The sequence below is a fragment of the Manis pentadactyla genome, chromosome 18, assembly GCF_030020395.1.
Source record: "Manis pentadactyla isolate mManPen7 chromosome 18, mManPen7.hap1, whole genome shotgun sequence".
Lineage (NCBI taxonomy): Eukaryota > Metazoa > Chordata > Mammalia > Pholidota > Manidae > Manis > Manis pentadactyla.
The window spans coordinates 29,173,742-29,197,848 of record NC_080036.1 but is presented as its reverse complement, the minus strand read 5'-3'; the positions used below and the strand labels follow the sequence as shown (position 1 = coordinate 29,197,848).

The 24,107-nt window shown below is 38.2% G+C and overlaps 1 protein-coding gene across 1 annotated transcript in view; it reads left to right on the top strand.

Moving 5' to 3' along the window:
• HDGFL3 (HDGF like 3) overlaps positions 1-24,107 on the top strand; it is a 52,869-nt gene that overhangs the window by 5,560 nt on the left and 23,202 nt on the right. The window lies entirely within an intron of this gene.

Sequence of the window (24,107 nt, the reverse complement as noted above, 5' to 3'; positions counted from 1 at the left end):
AGAAAGTTATCTTCTATTCCAGAAGGGTTCCAGATGTTTGATCAGAATCTAGTCCACTTGATCAGTTATTAGTCTGCTGCAGAAAGACTTCTTAATCGTTTCCAGCAGTGCTACTAAAGGCATGGTCTGCAAACTACCTCTCAGTGACAAGATAGGTGCTGAAATTGACAGTAAGAGTTTTAAAGACTTTTCTTTGCAATATAATAGAGTAACTTTATGTTTGTCAATCTAATAAATTAAAAAATGAAAGTTGTAGTTTGTAGGCTTTAAATTTTTATTCTTATAATTTGTCTTGTATTTTATAAAAATGTCAATCTGTAACAAAATAGAAGTTAAAAAAAGAACTGGTCCTTTACCACATATGGAGTAGAAGTGCTGACTATAGAGAACCCTTAAGCTTAAAAAAATAGTGTTCCTTGCACCATAACCAATTTGTTCATACTGTAAAGTATTTAAACTGTTGAAAAGAGAATGGATTGACCTTCGTGTTATAAATATAAATTTCACCTTTGTAAAAAATTTTTATTACACAAGTAATAATGTTTATTGTAGGAAGATTAATATCCCTATACCTAGTTATAAGCATAAAGAATATGGACCTATATGTGTAGGCACGTAAGTTTTGTAATATAAACGGTTTTGCAACCTTTTCCCCCACTTAAACACTGTATCTTAGATGACTTAGAATGACAGTGAATATATTTCTATTAATATTATTTGTAATAGTTATCTGCTAATTTATGGCATAGACCTGTTCGTTATAAATTATAACCACTTCCATTATAGGACATTAGGTTATTTTCAGTTTTATACTATAAAATAATATCCTGAGAAACACTGTTTTGGCTAGCCCATTAGTTATTTCCTTAGGACAAGTCTCTGGAAATTATATTTCTGAGTCAAGAGACACATGCATGTTTTAAAGCTTTGGATTTGTAGTGTCATATTGCCTTCCAGAAAAGTTTTAGTCAAAATCTTACCACTAGCAGAATAAGAGAAACCTGATTTTTCACATGTTCGTTAAATGTAGATGATTCAAATTCTAAAAAAATCTTTATCAATTTAATAAATACAGACACTTACTTGAATTAATTTCTTTGGTTACCAGTTAGTCAGAAGGTATATATATCATGTGTAATCACACATGTGTCTTGATTACAAGTTAGGATGAATATATACAATAACACTACTATGAAGTAGATAACCTCATAAGTCTTGAGATCCAAACTTAGCTTAAGAAATTCGCCTAAGATCACATACTTAAACGCCTTAATCCCAGGCTATTAAGGGTGCTGCCAGAGCATAAGAAATGTGATCTCAACCAGGTGAAAGACTGAAGAAGCATTTGGCAATATGTGAGACTATATATATAGTACTCACAAGCTGCTGTGAAGCTGGCAATCCTACATCAGACGTTTATTGTTTTCTCTATATCTCTTTGAAAGCCCTTTGACACACGACAGTATAAAAATAAATATTAGTTATTCATATAGAGATAACAGAGACCCATTAAAACTAATTCTGAATGAATAGCATGGTGTCGATCTAGCATAAGTTCCAAAACCATTATGTGTGAGAGAATACATACTTCCAATATCAGGTAGGGTAGTTACGAGGGCTGCCAGCTCAGTAGAGCCCAAAAGCAAAATCATAGGAGTAACTACTATCCTGTATAGCTTTTTGCCAGTCTACTGCACTCCCAGGCCCTATAACAGCATTGTCCCATGTTACTTCTCTGTCATGCATATATGGAATCTCCTTTCAGCTGATTAAAATAGAAGTAGTAATCAAATTTTCTTACTATATCCTCTTACCTAGATAAGAATTTGCTGCAGTTAAATAAATGACCATCTGTATGGTCACAGAGAGCCACACAGAGGTCAAAAGAATGAAGTAATTAATGATGGGTGAGCTCAAGCCTTACAGAATGACATTCTCCAAATTTCTGAGCAAGGTTTCCTACAATGTCAGGAACAGCTAGACCAAGAGTTAAAAGACAGACACTTCATTTCAACACTGTCTTGGTGAGGTTTGCTCATCTTTTGTAAAGGAGGATGGTAATTCTTACTCTCTCCCTTTTTCCTAGTAATCAAATGTTAAAATGTGTATGAAAGAAATGTTTGCTAATTATCATATATGTTATGTATATATGATGTTCTGCCAAACTTGTAGCCAAAGGAATTAATTCAGTTAAATATTTATGTTTATAAAATTCTTACTCTTTTCCTTTCTTTCCCTTCATAATCAAATGTACATGTGCATGAAACAAGTGTTTGCTAATTAAGTACCTAATAATTACCTCCCAGGAACACCAAGCTCCTTGTTAATTGATGCTAGGCTTGGTAAAGGCTCGGTAAATGCTTTTGTAATTTGGCAGGTGTGTCTTCCAGCAGTTTTCTTGTGTCCTTTTAACTGAGTTGACTAGGCTCTCGGAGTTGTGGGGACTTCGCATTGTTACCACTCTCAGACTCTGAGTGTTATGAGCCACTTCTAGAAGTTGTCCATAGCTTCAGGATTATGATGGCATACAAAAGGAGTCAATAAACTCTTCTTGCCATTTGATCACTGAGGCTCAAGCTCTGTGTCTGAGAGTTTTAAGTCGACCCACAAGTGGCAGTATCCAGTTTTCAAAGTGTGGGAGTGTCATTTGTAACAAGGGTGCCTAAATGGGGACTAGGACATTCTTGATAACATAATAGTAACTTCTCAGTTTTTATTGCAAAATACATTTAAGATGAGAATTATAAGTTATAGGTTCAGTACTGGTTAGCAAATATAAAATGAGTTTCACGGAAGATTCAAAAACTTTTATGTAGGGAGAAATGGCAAAAGACAGACTCATGGTTTTAGATCTCTTTTTCCTTTTTCTTTGTCACCAAAGTAGAACTTTTGTACTAATGGCATCTTTAACTTTGGAAGAAATGCATAGTCAGAAGGAGCAGTATTATAAATTCTTGTTCATATTTTTTTTAGAGTTCATATTCAACATATGTTGAATGGATTGAAAATTCTCTCTAGACCTCTGTTTGACCTTAAAATGAGACCAGCTATTTTCAAACAAGGCATAACCGTTCTTACCTCCTTCACTGGCTGCTACATAAGGGTTAAGTCAGTGATTTTGAGAGCAGTTAGACCTTGGAAGTGAGTCATCACTGCTGCTTGATTCTGATGCAGTCTAGTCTAGTGGCTTTTAGACTTTTTTGATTATAACCCACAATAAGAAATAAGTATTAATTTCACACACACACCAGGAAAAAAGTCACCAGTTCATACTTTGTGTGGTGCATTCCAATATTTCTGTATTTCATCTGTTAAATCAGGTTGCAACCCGCTTATCACAAGCACTGGTCTTGTCTACTAGGCCGAAGGGAAACTAATCTGTGTGATTTACATGTGTTTCTCTAGAACAATAGTTGGATTTTTGAGATGCATTAACAGTCTTGGGCTTTTTTTCTGTCTGCTATAGCTACAGTTTTACATAAAGTTCACATGAATGTAAGAAATGAAAGTTACATTATGCTAAGTCATTTAACTATACAAGCTAGTTTTTTCCCTTCTCAAAATATTTCTACTCTTATCTTCCTTTTAATCTTTGAACTGCAAATGTATCTACCACTTTCTTAAAGCTAATTACAGTTTCGTGTTTATGCCTTCATAAGGGTAATACGCTCTATAAATTTACTGACCCCCAGTTGTACACGCTGTTTAACTACTTCTGTTCCCTGGCTAATTATCGGGTGCTGAGGTTTTCTGGGCTTGTTATCCAGACTAGACTGGATGTCAGGCTACCTATGACTGAGGTGAGGGGCTTTTGCTAAATCCAGAGGACATATAAGTGGGGTGGGTTTTGTGGTACCTTCTGATGTAGATGTAAAGCCATGGGATGCACACATATCTAATGGTTCTGTATTTTCTAATCACTTTGGTCCAATTGAAAAGAGATTTCCTTTCTACTGTTACATATAGCAGCCTCAGAGAGAACGTGGTATTAATGATAGATAGGCATTTTAAGTTCACGAAAAACACAGGTTTTTGAAAAGTTATATTAAACACAGTTTTATATCTCACATCTGGCTGATTGACTCACACAAAATAAGTATATTCTATTAGAAAATAACCCTGCTTGTTATGCTAAGTGAAATAAGCCAGGCAGAGAAAGACAAATACCGTATGATTTCACTTATTTGTGGAAATCTAAAAACAAAACAAAATGAACAGAAGAGCAGTAGCCTCAGAGACTGAGAAGTGACTAGTGGTTACCATAGGGGCGGGATTGGAGTCGGGGAGGTGGGGAAGGGGGAGGGTGAGGAGGATAAAGAGGCACAAAAATTCTCAATCATAATACAAGTCGGTCACTGGGGTGGTGGTACAAGGAGAACACAGCCAGTGGTTCTCTAACCGCTTCCTGTGTTGGCAGATAGTAACTGCCCTGGAGGGGGTGAGAGCTTACTAATATGGGTAACTGGTGAACCACTGTGCTGTATACCTGAAACCAATATAAGATTGTGTATCAACAATACTTCAATAAAAAAAAAAAGATTAACCCTGCTGTACTAAATGGAAATATCTTGGGACAAAAGGTATAAAACTTGGTTAATCTTTGTGCTGTACCACGTATTCAAGAACTCTGCTCTCCTGCTCAGGTTTTGTGACTGCTGTTTGCTGGCCCTTTCTTATGCTATGTAGGGTGGCCGGGGAAGGACAGAGCCTTTGATAAAGTTATGAAATATGATGGTTTCTACTGTTAATTTCTAATAAGCTCCTTGTCTGGGGCAAAGATTTCTTTAACTACAAGGGATCAGGTAACCCAGACCAAACGTACCCCTTAATTTTATATTGTAGTAAAAGGAAATTACAGAAGTAGAGCCGTTGAACAAGAATGGGCAGTTGGAGAATTTTGTTAGCATGAGATGTGACAGTGATAAGACTCCTCCTGTTCTCCACTAACATTTATTTCTCATTCATTATTATTGTAAACCCCATGCCTTTGACTGTTTTCTCTTGATACGTCAGCATCCTCCTGGCTTCACTCCTCATCCAGATTAGACCCATGTGATCACTTGAACTGCTTACCCGAGTCTCCCTTTTTGCTTTTATGCAAACCCTTTCCTGGGTCATCCTTATAATCTGCCAGCAAACTGTGTGCAGAGACCAGGGGGACGTGCAGGTGGGCCTGCTCCGGGATCCATCTCACCTGGGTCCTCGGTGCCGCCCCTTGGGCCTCCCGCTTGACCAGGGTTGGCTCCCTGACCATCGGCCTCAGATGCCAGTAGTGTTCTCACTCTTCTTTCCCAACTCACCTTCTTGCCCTTCGTTCTCAGCCAGTTACTCTGCCTTCATATTTCCAGGCTCATTTTCAGCGTTCAGTGGAACAGCAAGAGCACTGTGGGCAGTGAAGCTATGTGGGCCCCGTGCCTCCACCCCTCGGCGGGTGAGTGGCCGTGGGTAGACTCACTTCAGTGGACTTACCTGTAAAGGGAGACAATAATGTCTTCTTTCCAGGATCATTTTGAAGGTTTTGAACTAGAGAACCTGGAGTCTAACAATAATTAAAAAGCGTTCATTTCTCTCCCTTCACCGCTCCCCCATCCTCCTTCTAAGACCTTCCTCCCCTTGCTGGACCCCACCCTTTTCCTTATTTGATATTCAGTAGTTATTTTTTGAATGTTTGCTATGGTGCTAGTACAGAGAGGTGACCTAAACAGTTCTCTTCTCCTCTACTAGCTCTGACTCTTGAGACTGGAAATAACAGTCCCTGCTCTCTCTCAAGCCTGCTTTCTCTGCCTTCCGTGGTAGCCAGGCGTCTTTAATAACTGACCAAGCTGTCTCCTCCTGTCCCATCTCCCCGAGGTCACCACGACCTGCCAATGCAAAGATCACATTTCAATATCAGTCCTTTTTTTTTTTTCCTTCTGTGGAATATAGTACAGCCTTTAAAAATTTCCTTCTCTTGGCTACCCTCAACCCTTGAAAGGTTCTTCCACTGCTCTGACCATATCTTTGCATGATCTTTGGCTTCAAGGCACCATTCTTCAGAGTAATACCTTCTAACCTCTGGTTCAGGCTCAGACTCACTATTGTGAGCTTCAGATCCGTTCACCCACTTACTACTAGAAGCTCCATCTAGCTGTCCCTCAGGTACCAACAAATTCATGGTCAAAACTAAGGTAGCTTCTCCTCCCCACCTATGTATTTCTTATTTTAGTGAAAGTTTACTATCTAGCCAGTCACCCCAAAAAACAAACTTCAGATTATCCTAGTCACTCCTTTTTCTTTACCTACCACATCTTACTGATCACCTAAAGATACCAAGATGAGCTGTGCAAATGGAGGCCAGTGGTAGTTGAGATAAAGAATAAGTGTTGTGAAATCTGATTCATCACATAGCCCAGGGCATTGTAAGGATGCTAACTGCAAAAGAACCTGAGCTGAGCCATACTCATGTTGTGAACAGGATGAAATTGCAGCAAAACAATATGACATTAAATTTATTAGTTTGGATTTTATTGGTGGCATTTTATTTCTGCATAATATATAAAATGATCTTCATTTTATAGTATATGGTTATAATAGTACTATTGTTATATTTGTGCATGTTTCAGAACATAATGTTAAAATTTTATGACAGCTGGGGTCTGCAAGATCTTGTTCCTTTTAAAAATGATTAATTTAAGATGCCACAGTTTGAGAGACCTCAACCAACTAGAATAAATTCTTGACAGTGAGGGATCTAGAAACACATACAAGGAGATGCTTGGAGATTTTAATGCTTAGTCAAAGAAAGGAAGATGTAAGGGCTGTGTTAGTGATGTTCAAATATTTAGAAGACTCTTCTGTGAAAGGAGAAATAGGAAGTAGAGGGCAGCAAAAAATAACATGCTTTGGAGCCAAGGAGGTATGGGTTTAAAATAAGCTCTGCTACTTAGCTGTGATCTTGAGCAAATAACCTAATCTCCCTCAACCTCCTGTTGACTGGAATCAGTGTGACCCAACATGACCAAGGGATTGAGCAAAAAAAGTTTATTCGGTGTCTCACTGAGGACCACGGCGCGAGAGCCACACATCAGCGTGTTCTGACAAACTGACCCAAAGCCCCTTTGGGAACATCCTGAACGCTTTCTTACAACGGCGTGGGTGCAGGGAAGAGTTATGTCAGTCAGTACATCAGGGCAGTGTCCTAAGAGAATAGGTGATGAATATTTCGGTGTCATCTCTGTATGAGAGGAAGTAGCCATTAAGGTTGCTCATTATTCTCTTAAAGGATTCCTTGGGCCGGAGAACCAGGCAGGTTTACCTTCCCGTGTGCACAGGGCTGGTTTTCCTTTGGTCCCAGTGAAGGGGGAGAGACTGTGAGTCTTGTGACACAGGCAGGCATGGCTGCCGGGCAGCTCCACAGCTCAGACTTGACCTGGCCGGCTTGGACCTGTGCAGCTTGCAGCTCTTTGCCTGTGGGACCTTGTGAGGAACCACAAAACTTCATTTTATTTCACACTTCATTTCCTCTTCTCTGAATTGGAGATCATATTACCTACCCCACAAGGTTGTTGAGAGAACTTAGTTAAACCAAAAACAGGTAATTTAGTTAAAAGCACCTAACATGTAGTTGAAACTAAACAGAATTTTAGTTACTTCCTTTGACAGTTTTTAAAAAGGTAGAATTAGAAGCAGAGGATATTTTGAGGGAACTGATTTAAGCAGGCTTATTTTAAGGAAGAACAGTTAAGAAAGAAAAAGTCTGCAGTGTTAATTATTGATAGCTTATGTACCATTATTTCATTTATGGCCGCAGGAACCCTGTGCTATTCATATTGATATCCCCACTTTTACAAATGAGAAATCCTGAAGTGTAGAGAGATTTTAAATATCTTCCCCAAAATTGCCCAAGTAAGTAAATGATAAGCCTGAGACCTGACTTCAGAGACTACCCAAACCATTACAGTATGTCATATGTTTCATCTCTGGTAATGCAAGCTTATTCACCCATTCATTCAACAGCTATTTACTGAATGCCTGCTGTACCTCAGGTACGTTCTACGGGCAGAGTTTATAGTAGAGAGCCTACCTTCAAGTAATTTTTTTCTCTAAGGAGAAAAATAAATAGTTTAGGGGATGGAGTAATAGTAATAGCTAATAAGTAGCTAGCAGGGATGAATTTAAAAAAGGGTCTTGCTGTGTTTTATGTAGAATGTTCGAGGAACGCTTCTCTAATAAGATGGCCTGAAGGAAGGTGGGAGCCCCGCGGATATTGTGGGAAGAGCATCTGTAGGCAGAGAGAAGAGCAAGTTTCTCGTTATCTTTTCATTAAGAATAATTTTCCTTGACTATTTTCGTTTATTTTTCTGGGTTGACTTTAGAATTACCTTGAGTTTCAAGAGAAATCTCAATGGAATTTTAGTTTGAAATGAATTAAAGTACAAATTAATGAGGAGAAGTGACACTTTTTTCAACATTGTATCATTCGAGCCAGAAACATGGAATTTTCTCTTAATTTTTCTATCAGTAAAATTGTGTAGTTTTCTTCATAAAGGATCTACACATTTTTTTTAAAAAAACTACTAAGTGTTGCTTGCTGTTTTTGATGCTTATATAAATTGAATTTTAGTCGCTCAGAACAAAAGTTTTGGTGTCATCCTTGACATCGAAGTTTTCTTATGCCCCATATCTAGTCTGTTGGCAAATCCTGTTAAGTCCAACTGAAGAATATATGCAGTCCAACTACTTCCGCTGCCGCTATGCTTGTCTAAACCAGTTATGTCCTAACCGGATTGTTTTAGTAGATTTCCAACTGACCTTACCATTTCCATTTTTACCTTCTCAAAGTCTGTTCCCAACAGAGCAGACACGGTAATCCTGTTAAAATGTAATAAAGATCCTTTTCCTCCCTTCCTTGCTCTGCTCTAGCCGCGTGGGCCTCTGTCCCTTGAACACGCCAGTCCTTCCGCCCCGCCGGTGCGCTCACTCCCTCACCCTGGGCATCCCGGCGCTTCCAGGTCTTCGTTCTGCCGTCACTTCCTCAAGGAGAAATTTTAGACCATCCTGTTTACAATTAAAACCCCAACTTCATCCTGGACTCTTTTTTGCATAGCTTTTTTCACATTCTCACATATAAAATAATTTATTATAGTTGTTATTTACTGTTTTATTTTCCCCCTTGAGGGCAACGATTTTTGGCCATTGTTCATTGGTGCATCCTTGGCAACTGAAAGAGTGCCCTGGCACACAGAAGACATTCAGGACGTGCTTGTTAAATGACTGAATTCAATCTTTTTCTTTCAACCTTGTCTCTCGTGATATATGCCAAAGCTTTTTACTTTTACGTAATTTATTTTGTCATCCTGCTATACATTCATTTTGTTTTTCTAATGATTTACTTTTTCTTAAATCATATTCAGATAATGACTTTTATCTAATGTTTCAATATTTATGTTTGTTGGCATGTGGAGTGGGAATCCTCTTAATGCATTAACTAGAATTTTCAGAACAGTGTTAAGCGTTCGGAGATAGCTGACATCGTATTGTTCCTGATTTTTAAGAATACATCTCATTTTATTACTATATGTGATTTGGGCCATTTTCAAATAGATATTCCTTGTTATGTTGAAATACTCTCTTTTTTTTTTTCTAAGAATTCTAGTCAGGAATGAAAGTTGAATTTTGTCAAATGCCTTTTTACCATCCATTGTAATAATAATAAAAGTTTTCTATTTTTGCCTTTGTATTCATTATAAATAGACTCGGAATACATCTTATTTTGTCTCAGTATATGTGTGTGTGTGTTTCTGTTTTTGTTGAGAAAAATTTCTGATACCATAAATTCACTCTTTTAAATTATACAATTCATTGGTTTTTATTGTATTCACAAGGTTGTGCAACCATCACCACCATCTGATTCCAGCACATCTCATCACCCCAAAGGGAACCCCATATCCATTAAGTCACTCTCCATCCCCTCCTATCCCCAACCCATTACAATCACTGATCTACTTTGTCTCTATGAATTTCCTTATTCTGGGCATTTCATGTAAGTGGAATCATAGAACATGTGGCCTTTTGTATCTGACTCATTTAACTTAGTGTAGCTCTGGGCCGGAGAGGGTTTTTTCAGATCCCGGCAAGTTCACTCTGGTTTGGGGAGACGGAAACATGACAACGGAATGTTGTGGGTAAAGAGGAGCTCGTACCAAGCTTCATTCTCTCAGCGGGAGGCTGAGTGCTGGAATCACGTCTGTACCAGCAGTCAGTGTCTCTCCCTCTGGCTCAGCCTCTGCCGCAGCGGCTGCCTCCTCTCCGGGTTCCGTGTCTGCTCCCAGCCTCTGCTCTCCCGCTTCCTCCCCCAGCACCGGGCAGAGCTCTTTGTAGAGCAACACCGGCAGTCATGGCTTACTGCCAGTGGGTATACGAGCATGCGCCCTGTGGGGTAGGCTGAGTATTACATCATCATGCATACGCAGTGGGAGAGCAGATTAGCATCAGGTGAGGGTCCTGGCCATGGCAACTTCCATTTTCCCGACACGTAGCATAATGGTCATCCATATTTCATCCATGTTGTAACATGTATCAGTACTTCATTCCTTTTATAGCTGAATAACATTCCATTGTATAGGTAGTCCACATTTTTCTATTCATCAGGTGATGAGTATCTGGGTTGTTTCTTTTTTGGGGTGTTATGAATAATACAACAGTGAACATTCATGTACAGTTTTTTATGTGGACTTAATGTTTTTAATATCTTGGGTATATACCTAGGAGTAGAATTGCTGAGATATAGGCTGACTCTAGTTTAACCCTTTGAAAGATTGCCAGACTTTTCTCCAAAGCCACTCACCATTTTATACTCCCATCAACCTAATTGCCCCGGCTGGAATCTCCAGTACAATATTGAATAAACGTGATGAAAGTGGATGTCCTTGTCTTGTTCAAGATCTTAGGGGAAAACTTTTAAGTCTTTTACCAGTATTATGTTGGCTATGGTTTTCATAGATGCCCTTTTAACAGGTTGAGGAAGTTTTCCTTCTAGTCCTAGTTTATTAAATGTTTCTGTCCTGAAAGAATGTTGGATTTTGTCAAATGCTCTTCTCAGATTTATTGAGAAGACCATGTAGTTTTTGTCTCTTGTTCTATTAATATGGTGTATTGTATTTATTGATTTTCCTATGTTGAATGAACTTGGCATAAAGAGACTTTGGATCAAGTCTTTTGTTCATGGTGCATAATTCTTTTTATAGGTGCTGGATTCAGTTTGCTAGTATTTTGTTAAAGATTTTTTCATCTATAGTGTTAGTGATACTGATCTATAGTTATGTTTTCTTGTGATGTCTATGTCTGGTTTTGGTATCAGAGTAATACTGGCCTCAAAAAATGAGTTGGGGAGTGTTCCCTTCCCTTCTCCTTTTTGAAAGTTTATTTATATGTTACTTGTAATAGGACTATGTAGATTTACTCATTATAGAGAAAGATAAATTGCATCCTGAATGAACGAACCTTCATTACATTTTGTTCTATTGCATCTCCCTACCTGCAGACAGTCTTTAATGGAAAGTTAAATATTAGTACCTCCTGGGACTTCTGGTGTTGTTATTTTCGGGGGACAGTTGAGGAAACTAAAATGCATTAATCTTTCTGACTGAGTGACTTGCCTAGAGTTTGACTACTCTTAAGTACCTCATAAATTCAGTCATATAGTATATGTCATTTTGTGACTGGCTTATTTCATTTATTGTAATGTCTTCAATGTCCGTCCATGTTATAGACATGTCAATTTCTTTTTAAGACTGAATAATAGTCCATTTATGAATATATACCACATTTTTCTTTTTATTAAAAGTATCGTCAATATACAATCTTAACTGGGTTTCAGTTACACAACACAGTGTTTCAACAATTACCCATATTATTAAGTCCTTACCCCTTCTAGTGCGGTCACTATCTAACAACATGGTAAGATGTAATAGGATCATTAACTGTATTCTCCAAGCTGTACTACCAAACATACCACATTTCTGTTGATCCATTTTTCTGCTGATGAGCACCTGGATTACTTCCATTTCTTAGCTGTTGTGAATATTGCTGCTGTGAATGTGAGGTACAGTGTTCCTATGTGAGACCCTGCCTTTAAGTCTTTTGGAGTTTTATGTGGTAGTTCTATTTTTAATTTTTGAGGAAAACCGTATTATTTTCCAGTAAGTCTACACCATTCTACATTCCCACCCACTGCACAAGCATTCCACTTTCTCCACATCTTTGTCAACACTTGTTACTTCATTTTTTTGATAGTAGCCATCCTGTGGGTGTGAGCAAAATACACATTGTGGTTTTGATTTGCATTTCCCTAATGATTAATGATGTTGAGTAACTTTTTGTGTGTTTATTAGTCATTTATATATTTTATTTGGAAACTTATTTATTCAAGTCCTTTGCCCACTTTTTAATCAGAATGTTTGTGTTTTTGCTATTGAGTTGTAAGAGTTCTTTATATATTCTTGATATTGACTCCTTATCAGATTCATGATTTACAAATATTTCCTCCCATTGTGTGTGCTGCCTTTTCATGCCATTGATTATTATGCTCCTTGAAATTTATTTAAGTAACCAAAGAACAGGACTCTGAAGAGATATCCCCAGAACAGTGAGTTTTTATGGAAGTTGCTATGCAGCATATGTGGGGGATGCAAGAGCAGTGAAATACGAGGCTGTGGGGTCGCTGAGATGTTCCCAGATGGTGAACTGGAACAAGAGAGGAGATAACTGCAAGATGAAGAGTCAAGACTGAAGACAAACCTCCCAAGTGTGCCCAAGCTAACCTTATATGAGGCAATTTAGTAGAATTGAGAACAAGGAAAGTGAGATACAGTGTTCAGAAAACGCCTGTGATTTTTTAAATGATTAAATGAGTTTTTGCACAGATGAGGTAGTTAAGAAAGTTTGGCTAAGCTGCCACCTTTATATATATATATATATATATATTTGTCAAAAACAGGTAAAGTTTAAGACTAAATGTGGTTTGATTTTGTTTTATGTGTAGAATTATTAAAATTTTCATGTGACTAATTTCATTCCTGAGGCAGAAATTGAAGGAAGGAATCTCTGAGAACATTACCCAAAAAGTGCTGAATTTTCTGGACACTGTTGTGCCAGGAACTAAGTCTTGTCCTTTACTTGTGGAACTGTTACAGTTATGTCATTGTTTATTATTATTATTATCATCATTATTATTATTATTTTATTGATAATTACACTGAAACATTACAAACTGACAGTTTCTTAATCAGAATACTCACCACTGTCTGCTCATTTTTTTAATTTTTTATTAAGGTATCATTGATATACACTCTTATAAAGGTTTCACATGAAAAACATTGTGGTTACTACAGTCACCCTTATTATCAAGTCCTCCCCACACCCCATTGCTGTCAGTGTCCATCAGCATAGTAAGATGCCACAGAGTCACTACTTGTCTTCTCTGTGCTGTACGCCTTCCCTATGACCCCACACACACCATGTGTGCCAACGCCCTTCAATCCCCTTCTCCCTCCCTCACCACCCACCCTCCTCCACTCTTCACCTTGGTAACTGCTAGTCCCTTGGAGTCTCTGAGTCTGTCGCTGTTTTGTTGCTTCAGTTTTGCCTCATTTTTATACTCCACAAATGAGGGAAATCATTTGGTACTTGTCTTTCTCCACCTGGCTTATTTCACTGAGCATAATACCCTCCAGCTCCATCCATGCTGTTGCAAATGGTAGGATTTGTTTCCTTCTTACGGCTGAATAATAGTTCCATTGTGCATATGTACTACATCTTCTTTAACCATTCATCTACTGATGGACACTTAGGTTGCTTCCATACCTTGGCTATTGTAAATAGTGCTGCAATAAACATAGGGGTGCATATGTCTTTTTTAATCAGGGATCTTGTTTTCTTTGGGTAAATTCCTAGGAGTGGAATTGGTATTTCTATTTTTAGTTTTTTAAGAGACCTCCATATTGCTTTCCACAATGGTTGAACTAATTTACATTCCCACCAGCAGTGTAGGAGGGCTCCCCTTTCTCCTCATGCACACCAGCATTTGTTGTTGCTTGTCTTTTGGATGTTGGCCATCCTAATGGTGTGAAGTGATATCTCAATGTGGTTTTAATTTGTGTTTCCCTGATAATTAGTGATGTGGAGCATCTTTTCATATGCCTGTTGGCCATCTGAATTTCTTCTTTGGAGAAGTGTCTGTTCAGATCCTCTGCCCATTTTTTAATCGGGTTATATGCTTTTTGGGTATTGACGCATGTGAGTTCTTCATATATTTTGGATGTTAACCCCTTGTCAGATATGTCATTTATAAATATATTCTCCCACACTGTAGGATGCCTTTCTGTTCTATTGATGGTGTCCTTTGCTGTACAGAAGCTTTGTAGTTTGATGTAGTCCCATTTGTTAATTTTTGCTTTTGTTTCCCTTGCCCAAGAAGATGTGTTCAGGAATAAATTGCTCATGTTTATATTCAAGAGATTTTTGCCTATGTTTTCTTCTATGAGTTTTATGATTTCATGACTTACATTCAGGTATTTGATCCATTTCAAGTTTACTTTTGTGTATGGCCTTAGACAATAATCCAGTGTCATTCTCTTACATGTAGCTGTCCAGTTTTGCCAACACCAGTTGTTGAAGAGGCTGTCATTTCCCCATTGTATATCCATGGCTCCTTTATCATATATTAATTGACCATATATGCTTGGGTTTATATCTGACCTCTCTGTTCTGTTCCATTGATCTATAGGTCTGTTCTTGTGCCAGTACCAAATTGTCTTCATTACTGTAGCTTTGTAGTAGGGCTTGAAGTTGGGGAGCATAATCCCCCCAGCTTTGTTCTTCCTTCTCAGGATTACTTTGGCTACTCAGGGTCTTTTGTCATTAAATATGAATGTTAGAACTATTTGTTCTAGTTTGTTGAAGAATGCTGTTTGTATTTTGATAGGGATTGCATTGAATCTGTAGATTGCTTTAGGCAGGATGGCCATTTTGACAATATTAATTCTTCCTATCCATGAGCACAGGATGTATTTCCATTTATTGGTGTCTTCTTTAATTTCTCTCATGAGTGTCTTGTAGTTTTCAGGGTATAGGTCTTTTGCCTCCTTGGTTAGGTTTATTCCTGGGTATTTTATTCCTTTTGATGCAATTGTGAATGGAATTGTTTTCCAGATTTCCCTTTCTGCTAGTTCACCCTTAGTATATAGGAATGCAATAGATTTCTGTGTATTGATTTTGTATCCTGCAACTTTGCTGAATTCAGTTATTAGTTCTAATAGTTTCGGGGTAGATTCTTTAGGTTTTTTTATGTACAGTATCATGTCATCTGCAAGCAGTGATGGTTTAACCAATCTGGATTCCGTTTATTTCTTTGTGTTGTCTGATTGCCATGGCTAGGACCTCCAGAACTATGTTGAATAAAAGTGGGGAGAGTGGGCATCCTTGTCTTGTTCCCAATCTTAGAGAAAAAGCTTCCAGCTTTCGCTGTTAAGTGTGATGTTGGCTGTGGGTTTATCATATATGACCTTTATTATGTTGAAAAATTGCCCTTTATACCCATTTTGTTGAGAGTTTTTATCATGAATGGATCTTGAACTTTTTCAAATGCTTTTTCAGCATCTATGGAGATAATCATATGATTTTTGTCCTCCTTTTTGTTGATGTGGTGGATGATGTTGATGGATTTTCAAATATTGTACCATCCTTGCATCCGTGGAATAAATACTACTTGATCTTGATGGATGATGTTTTTGATGTATTTTTGAATTCAGTTTGCTAATATTTTGTTGAGGATTTTTGCATCTATGTTCATCAGGGATATTGGTCTGTAATTTTCTTTTTTTGTGGTGTCTTCACCTGGTTTTGGTATTAGAGTGATACTGGCCTCATAGAATGATTTTGGAAGTATTCCCTCCTCTTCTACTTTTTGAAAACTTTGAGGAGGATGGGTATTAGGTCTTCACCAAATGTTTGGTAAAATTTAATGGTGAAGCCATCTGATCCAGGAATTTTGTTCTTAGATAGATTTTGATTACCAATTCAATTTCATTGCTGCTAATTGGTCTGTTCAGATTTTCTGTTTCTTCTTGGGTCAGCCTTGGAAGGTTGTATTTTTCTAGAAAGTTGTCTATTTCTTCTAGGTTATCTAGTTTGTTAGCATATAATTTTTCATGGTATTCTCTAATAATTTCTTTGCATTTCTGTGGTGTCCTTAGTGATTTTTTCCTTTCTCATTTCTGATTCTGTTTATGTATATAGACTCTCTTTTTTTCTTGATAAGTCTGGCTAGAGGCTTATCTATTTTGTTTATTTTCTCAAAGAACCAGCTCCTGCTTTCATTGATTCTTTCTGTTGTTTTATTCTTCTCAATTTTATTTACTTCTGCTCTGATCTTTATTGTGTCCCTCCTTCTACTGACGTTGGGCCTCATTTGTTCTTTTTCTAGTTTCATTAATTGTGAGTTTAGACTGTTCATTTGGGATAGTTCTTCTGTCTTGAGGTAAGTCTGTATTGCTATATACTTTCCTCTTAGAACTGCCTTCGCTGTGTCCCACAGATTTTTGGGGTGTTGTGCTCTTGTTTTCATTTGTCTCCATATATTGCTTGATTTCTGTTTTTATTTGGTCATTGACCCATTGATAAGGTATCATTGATACACACTCTTATGAAGGTTTCACTTTTTTTTTCTTTTTTTTTTAAGTTAGACCATTGATTATTTAGGAGCATGTTGTTAAGCCTCCATGTGTTTGTGGGCTTTTTTGTTTTCTTTGAATAATTTATTTCTAGTTTCATGGCTTTGTGATCTGAGAAACTGGTTGGCACAATTTCAATCCTTCTGAATTTACTGAGGCTCTTTTTGTGTCCTCGTGTGTGATCTATTCTTGAAAATGTCCCATGTACACTCGTGAAGAATGTGTATCGTGTTGCTTTTGGGTGGGGTGTTTTGTAGGTGTCTGTTAGGTCCATCTGTTCTAATGTATTGTTCAGTGCCTCTGTCTCCTTATTTATTTTGTGTTTGGTTGATCTGTCCTTTGGTATGTGTGGTGTGTTGAAGTCTCCTAAAATGAATGCATTCCATTCTATTTCCCCCTTTAATTCTGTTACTATTTGTTTCACATATGAGGTGATCCTGTGTTGGGTGCGTAGATATTTGTAATGGTTATATCTTCTTGTTGGACTGACCCTTTTATCATAAGTAATGTCCTTTGTCTTTTGTTACTTTCTTTGTTTTGAAGTCTATTTTGTGTGATACAAGTACTGCAACTCCTTTTTTTTTCTCCCTATTAGTTGCATGAAATATCCTTTTCCATCCCCTCACTTCTAGTTGTGTATGTTTTGGGGTTTGAAATGAGTCTCTTATAGGCAGCGTATAGACAGGTCTTTTTTTTTTTTTATCCATTCAGTGACTCTGTGTCTTTTGATTGGTGCATTTAGACCATTTACATTTAGGGTGATTATTGATAGATATGTATTTATTGCCATTGCAGGCTTTAGATTTGTGGTTACTAAAGGTTCAAGGGTAGCCTCTTTACCATCTAACAGTCTGACTTAACTCCCTTAGTACGCTACTACAAACACAATCTAAAGGTTCTTTTTTTACTTCTTTTTTCTTCTTCCTCCTCCATTCTTTATATATTAGGTGTCATATTCTGTACTCTTTGTGTATCCTCTGATTGACTTTCAGGGTAATTGGTTTAATTTTGCATTTTCTAGTAATTAATTGGTCTACTTCCTTTACTGTGGTTTCATTTTCTCTGGAGACAGCTATTTGGCCTTAGGAACACTTCCATCTATACCAGTCCCTCCAAAATACAATGTAGAGATGGTTTGTGGGAGGTAAATTCTCTCAACTTTTTACTTATTTGAAATTGTTGAATCCCTCCTTCAAATTTAAATGACAGTCTTTCTGGGTAGAGTATTCTTGGTTTGAGGCCATTCTGCTTCACTGCATTAAATACATCATGCCACACCCTTCTGGCCTGTAAGGTCTCTGTTGAGAAGTCTGATGATAGCCTGATGGGTTTTCCTTTGTATGTGATCTTTTTTCTCTCTCTGGCTGCTTTTAATACTCTGTCTTTATCCTTGATCTTTGCCATTTTAGTCATTATATGTCTTGGTGTTGTCTTCCTTGGGTCCCTTGTGTTGGGAGATCTGTGTACCTCCATGGCCTGAAAGGCTGTCTTCTTCCCCAGATTGGGGAAGTTTTCAGCAATTACCTCCTCAAAGACACTTTCTATCCCTTTCTCTCTCTCTTCTTTTTCTGGTACCCCTATAATATGAATATTGTTCTGTTTGGATTGGTCACACAGTTCCCTTAATATTCTTTCAGTCCTGGAGTTCCTTTTTTTCTCTGTGCCTCAGCTTTTTTGTATTCCTGTTCCCTAATTTCTATTTCATTCACCATCTTCTCTACTTCATCTAATCTGCTTTTAAATCTCTCCATTGTATGTTTCATTTCAGATATTGTATTTTTCAATGTTTCTATCTCTTGCTTGAGGTCCTCCCTGCGATCCTGAATATTTTCTTTAGCTTTGTGAGCATTTTTGTTTTGAAATAGTTTTCAGGAACATTAGCGAGTTCAGTTTCACTTAGCCCTCTTTCTGGTGTTTGTGGGATTTTGGTTTGTACCACATTCTTCTGATGTTTCATATGTGTAGTGATAACTTGGAGTCGGTGGTGCCCTCTAGTGCCCAGAACCTCTGCTCTCTGGAGCTGCTCAACCCCTCTAGCGATGGTGGGGGTTGCAGGCGAGCAACACTGGTGCCTGCTGGGAGGAGAGAGCTCTTTCCTGCTTCTGGCCGCAGTACCTGCCTCCACTGACAGGGCCAGCAGGCCAAGCGTGCAGGGAGGAACATCTATGCTATGCCCTTGTAGCTGCTGTGGGCAGGGCCGCCCTCTGGCTGGCCTGGTGCAATGGTGGGGGCAGCAGGTTTGCGAGCCAGTGCCAGCCAGGAGGAAGGAGTGGCAGGCTGCATATCTTTGTGGGGGGCCTCGGGGCTGCGTTGCCAGCCAGGGGGCTGGAGTGTGTGAAGCTCCTAAAAGTTCCCAACCTGCTGGGCTGAGTGAGCAAGGACAATTTTCTCCACCTGTCCTTTCTCCTGAGCAGCAATCCTTGCCCCTTTAGCAGCCCTCTTGCTGTTAGAAGTCTCTCAGACTGCCCGCCTTTCTTTTGTTCCAGAGCAGCCGGTTGTGGGTACTTGTTCTCCACAAGTGGCTGGAATCTCAGTCTCTCTGAGTATTCTGCCTATCTTAGTTTTCCAACCCCACTATCTCCAGAGCACCATGTAATGTAGGTTCGTGCTCCCAGAGCAGATCTCCAGGGCTGGGTGTTCAGAAGTCAGACTCCCACCCCTTTCCTGCTCCATTTCTTTTCCTCCAGCCAGTGAGCTGGGGTGGAGGAAGGGCTTGGGTCCCGCCAGATCGTGGCTTTGGTACTTTACGTTTTTCCATGAGATCTTCTCTTTTCACCAGATGAAAGGCAGTCTGTCACAGCCTTGTTTCCTGTTGCTCTTTCAGAATTAGTTGTATTTGGTATATTTTCACATTATATGTGGTTTTGGGAGGAGGTTTCTGTCTCACCTCTCACACCATCTTTAAGCCAGTCCGCCTGTCTGCTCATTATAACTGTAACACACTTTGGTGTTTTCTTCTTAATGTCTACTTTATATTATTAAATATTAGTAACCTTGCCAGGAACACATGTCCATCAAAGTTTTTTGGTTTTGCCCTTTGCTTCTTTTTTTTTTTTTTAGATAGATGCTTTTGGCAGAAAACCAAAACTATCTTCACATGTTTATCATTAAGGGATTAACTGTAGAATAGGATGCATTTAAGTCCTTAAAACTTTGTGATGCTGCTATAGGTTAAATTTCTGATGTATTTTGATGGATTTCCTTAGTGTGATTTTGCCTTTGTCTGGAATCAGCAGTCCTGTTTGTGGAGGCATTCAGGGTAATTGCTCGTGTTCTAAATGGGTAAGTATGTGAAGAGCATTTCCTCGCTTAGCCTTTCTGCTGTTCTTCCCTCTCCCACAGGCTTTTTAAAGTCCTGTGCTATGACTTACAGTGTCCAAAGTCCTTCTTTATGGACGTCTACCACCTGGGTGTTCCTCAAATGTTTTTTCCAATGAAGAAGATAGGATGTAAACAGTGATTCCATTAAATAGGAAAGGACAGACTATGGAGTATATAAACACCCCAGTTAACAAGTATAATCAATGTTACAGAAAATAAATTAGCCAAATAGGAGACAGACTTTGAAACATATATCTAGAAAGCAAAAGAAGTAGAGACAAATACAAGGGAAGAGACGATAATTAAGCATCAAATATATTTCACAGAGAGTCAATTTGCTAATAACATGAATTCTAGAAGACAGGACAGAGAGTTCAAATTGATTATCAGAAACGGAATAAAGGAAGTTTTCTAGACTTTAATTTAAAAAAAAAAGACCTAGTGCTAGAAATAGATAAGACTTACCATGTAGATTCCAAGATACTTTGGTTAAGGTCTCGTGCCTTCTTATACCTACTATTATGTATGCTTCCAATCTGGGAGGGGCTGGCAAACAGTACATTAGCTTACCAAGATTCACAATAAACCATTTTTGGATTTGGATTATAGCTATAGATAAACATGGGAAGAACTGGCTTCTTATAATATTGAGGTTTCTAGTCTGTGAATATGATTTATTTCTCCATTTATTGGGGCTTTCTTAAAGGTTCCTAAATTTTATAATTTTTTTACATCTATTTTTAGATATAGTTTAAGTATCTTATAATTTTTGCTGCTGTTGTAAATGTGTGTGTTTTTAAGTTGTTTTCTTGTTGTTGTCCTTTAAAATGTGAATTATTACAGCCTTTTTTGAAAGCAATCTGGCAATACCTGTTAAAATGAAAAATACCTCTAATCTGTCACTCCTACCTCCAGCCATCTCACTCCTAGAAATCTCTCCTGGAAATAGAAGCACCAGTGCATAAAAATCTAAGTGTGTTTACTATAGCCTTTTTTAAAGGCAACAGCACTAAAAATAAGGGTAATATCCATCCCTCAGGAAAAGTTGAATAAATTATAGGCAGTCCAATGGCTGGATTATTATACAGCCATTAAAAACAAACGAGTTAGAACTATGCCAGTTGACTTCAAGGGCCCTTCAGGATGCAGAGAATTTATACGATCTCATTTTGTGTGCATTCACGTTATGTATAGAACACACTAGTTCCTCTCCCTCCAAAAAACTTCATGTGTATAAAATTACATATTTATATATAATTATATATGAACATGGATAAAAGCATACTTTGTTATAAATTATATATAAATCTGGATAAATTTATTATTTATAAACACTAAAAAATAAAATCATGCATATGTTAAAACTATACTTGGTGACCAATGTTTTAGTATTCTTTCTTAAAAGTTATTCAGGGATGGAAAGATTATCCATTAATTAATTCAATTTAATATTAGTCTAAATCCAAGTAAAAAAAAAATGTCAAAAGCAGCTAGTGCTTCTTAAAAACTGATCCTTGGGCTTAACCCCCAGAGCTGTGTGAGTCAGTTGGTCTGGGTTCTGGGCTGAGAACCCGCATTTCTAATGAGTCCCTAGGTGACACTAATGGTGAAATTCAGGGGTGAAACCCTGAGGACAAGTTCTCTAGGAAATACGAGGCTGCTTCCCTCTGGTCCCCGAGTCCGTGGGACCGTAGTCACAGACTCCAGCGGGTAGAGCCTTTGATTCTGACCGGCACCCCGAGTGCCTCTGCGGTAGTAAGCAAGGCAGACAGACAATAACCGAAAGGCTACCATATTCACTTTTTTATTTCTTGAGGATTCTTATGTTCCTTTATGTTAGATTTTTGTAAGTCCTTTTAGTATCTATAAACCAATAAGAGCAGCTCTTTTGTTTTTAAGAAATTTATGTCTAATTTGTCAGTACCCTTTCCAGAAGTAGGAAAATGTTTCAGACTCACGCAAGGAGGGCTAAAGCCCTCAAGTACAGACACACAGAGCTTACAGCGGCAGGTCCAAACCTTTAGCTGCAGGTTAGAGGAAACACAAAATACACACACTCACTGATTGAGAACTCAAAGGGCTTTTCTTCTTTCTAGTAGAAGCAAGACACTCTTGTACAAACCAGAATAATGTACCATATTCTTTGCCATGTTATACCCAAAAGATAATAGGTTCTCATCTGTTACGGGGAATAATACACTGGCTTTGTGCAAACCAGAATCAGGGCCAAAACCATAGCCAAGAACCAGAAACGAAAGTAAAAACAAAGTCAGGAAAACAAACGCTGAAGATAGTTCTGTTGCTGCTTAGTATTCACTCTAGGAGCCAAAAAAATAGTGCCCGGGAGGTGCGCTCTTTAGCTGGCTCAGGGGAGGGCGTAGCCATGTGAAAAACTTGGTTTAATGCCAAATTATCAGAGTATAATTCTCAAGAAAGTTAAAAACAAGACTCAGTAAAACATAATGAGTGCATGACAACACATTTCTCCACACCTTTCTGAGGGAACCAGCGTGAGTGGTAAGGCCAGTTCCTATTTTTTGACAATATTTATCACAGGAACATGAACTCAGATACTCATAGGGGCCAGACAAGGAATGTGAATAAGGAAAGCAGGCATTCACAACATGACCTAGAGAGTGATGTGGCAGGGACCGGCTTGAGAGCACACACCTTGTCTAAAGACAGCAGCTGGAGGTCCTCTTCAGCTAGTATTGCCTTGTGGGAATGCAAGCGTAGTGTGGTTTATCTCTGTCTTCAGTATTTTTTTCACAGCAGTTATTAGTGTGGATTTTAATATGAATCTTCCTGTTTTAAAGTGTTGATAACTAATGCAGTTTTTAAAGAACACTGTATGAGCCAAACAACAGAAATGGCCTGAGGGCCATCAGTTTGCAATCTCTGCAGTAGATACTAGTTAAATAACATTGTAGCAAAGAAGAGTTTAACCAAAAGTTGTTACCTTTGTGAAGAAAAACAGTTAAAAGAATTTTTTAAAAACCGTTCACTTTGCTTTCTCACAAGAGTGAAAAAAAACAAAAATGTAATAGGGTTTCATCAGTAGGAGGGGTCACGGGGAGGGCTGTACAACATAGGGAAGGCGAGCAGTGACTACAGCATCTCACTATGCTCATGAACAGGGCCTGCAGTGGGGCATGTTGGGGGACTTGATGATGGGGGGGGTCTAGTAACCATAATGTTGCTCATGTAATTGTACATTAATGATACCAAAATAAAATGTTTTAAAAAAGAGCCTAAAAAAAAAGTAGTGTTTCATCAACTAGTAATTCAGTGCCTACCACATTCCATAAACCTATGCATTTCCATTTCAAGTTGCTTTTTGTACATTTAAAATATAGTTACTTGTTTTCTGGACATGCTTTTCACAATAATAAATATTCTTAACACTACTTACTAATTGAAATTTTATGTGTTTCACCACAATTTTATATGTACATATAGAAAGCATTCAGAGTGAAATTACTCCTTTTAAATTGTCTTTCTGGGTAGTTTGGAATGTAACACACACCAGGGTCTCACAGAAGCTGGGTAGTAGGTCACAGGAAAGCTAGAGACAAGGAGATATTTTGAAAGACTGCTGCAGTGACCATGTCAGAAGATGGTGAGACCTTGATTTAGAGAACTAAATAATAGGAATGGTGATCAACTGGAGAGACATTTCAGGAACTGAATTAGCACAATTTGCCTGAAAAACTGAATGTGGGGTTTGAGGAAATAATGAAAAGATTGTTTCTTTCTTGGTAACAGAATGTACCTATAAGTAAGATAGCAAACAAAAACAGACTTAGGAAATTCGTTCAGTTTTAGACAAGACGGAATTTCAGGACTTTCCAGCCATCTCAGTTTACAGATGTGAAAGTCAAAGCCCCAAGAGATGAAGCAATACCTCTGATATCACGGTTTAAGTCAGAAGCCGGAATCACCTCCAAGTTCCTAGACTCAAAGTCTGTCTTAGTGCACAGAACGTCCGCTCTGTGGCACGTGGTTCTCTGAGGTCAGAGATGGACTTGTGATAGTGCAGTGCTTCCCAGGCTGCTGTGTGTTAGGCCTGCAGATTTC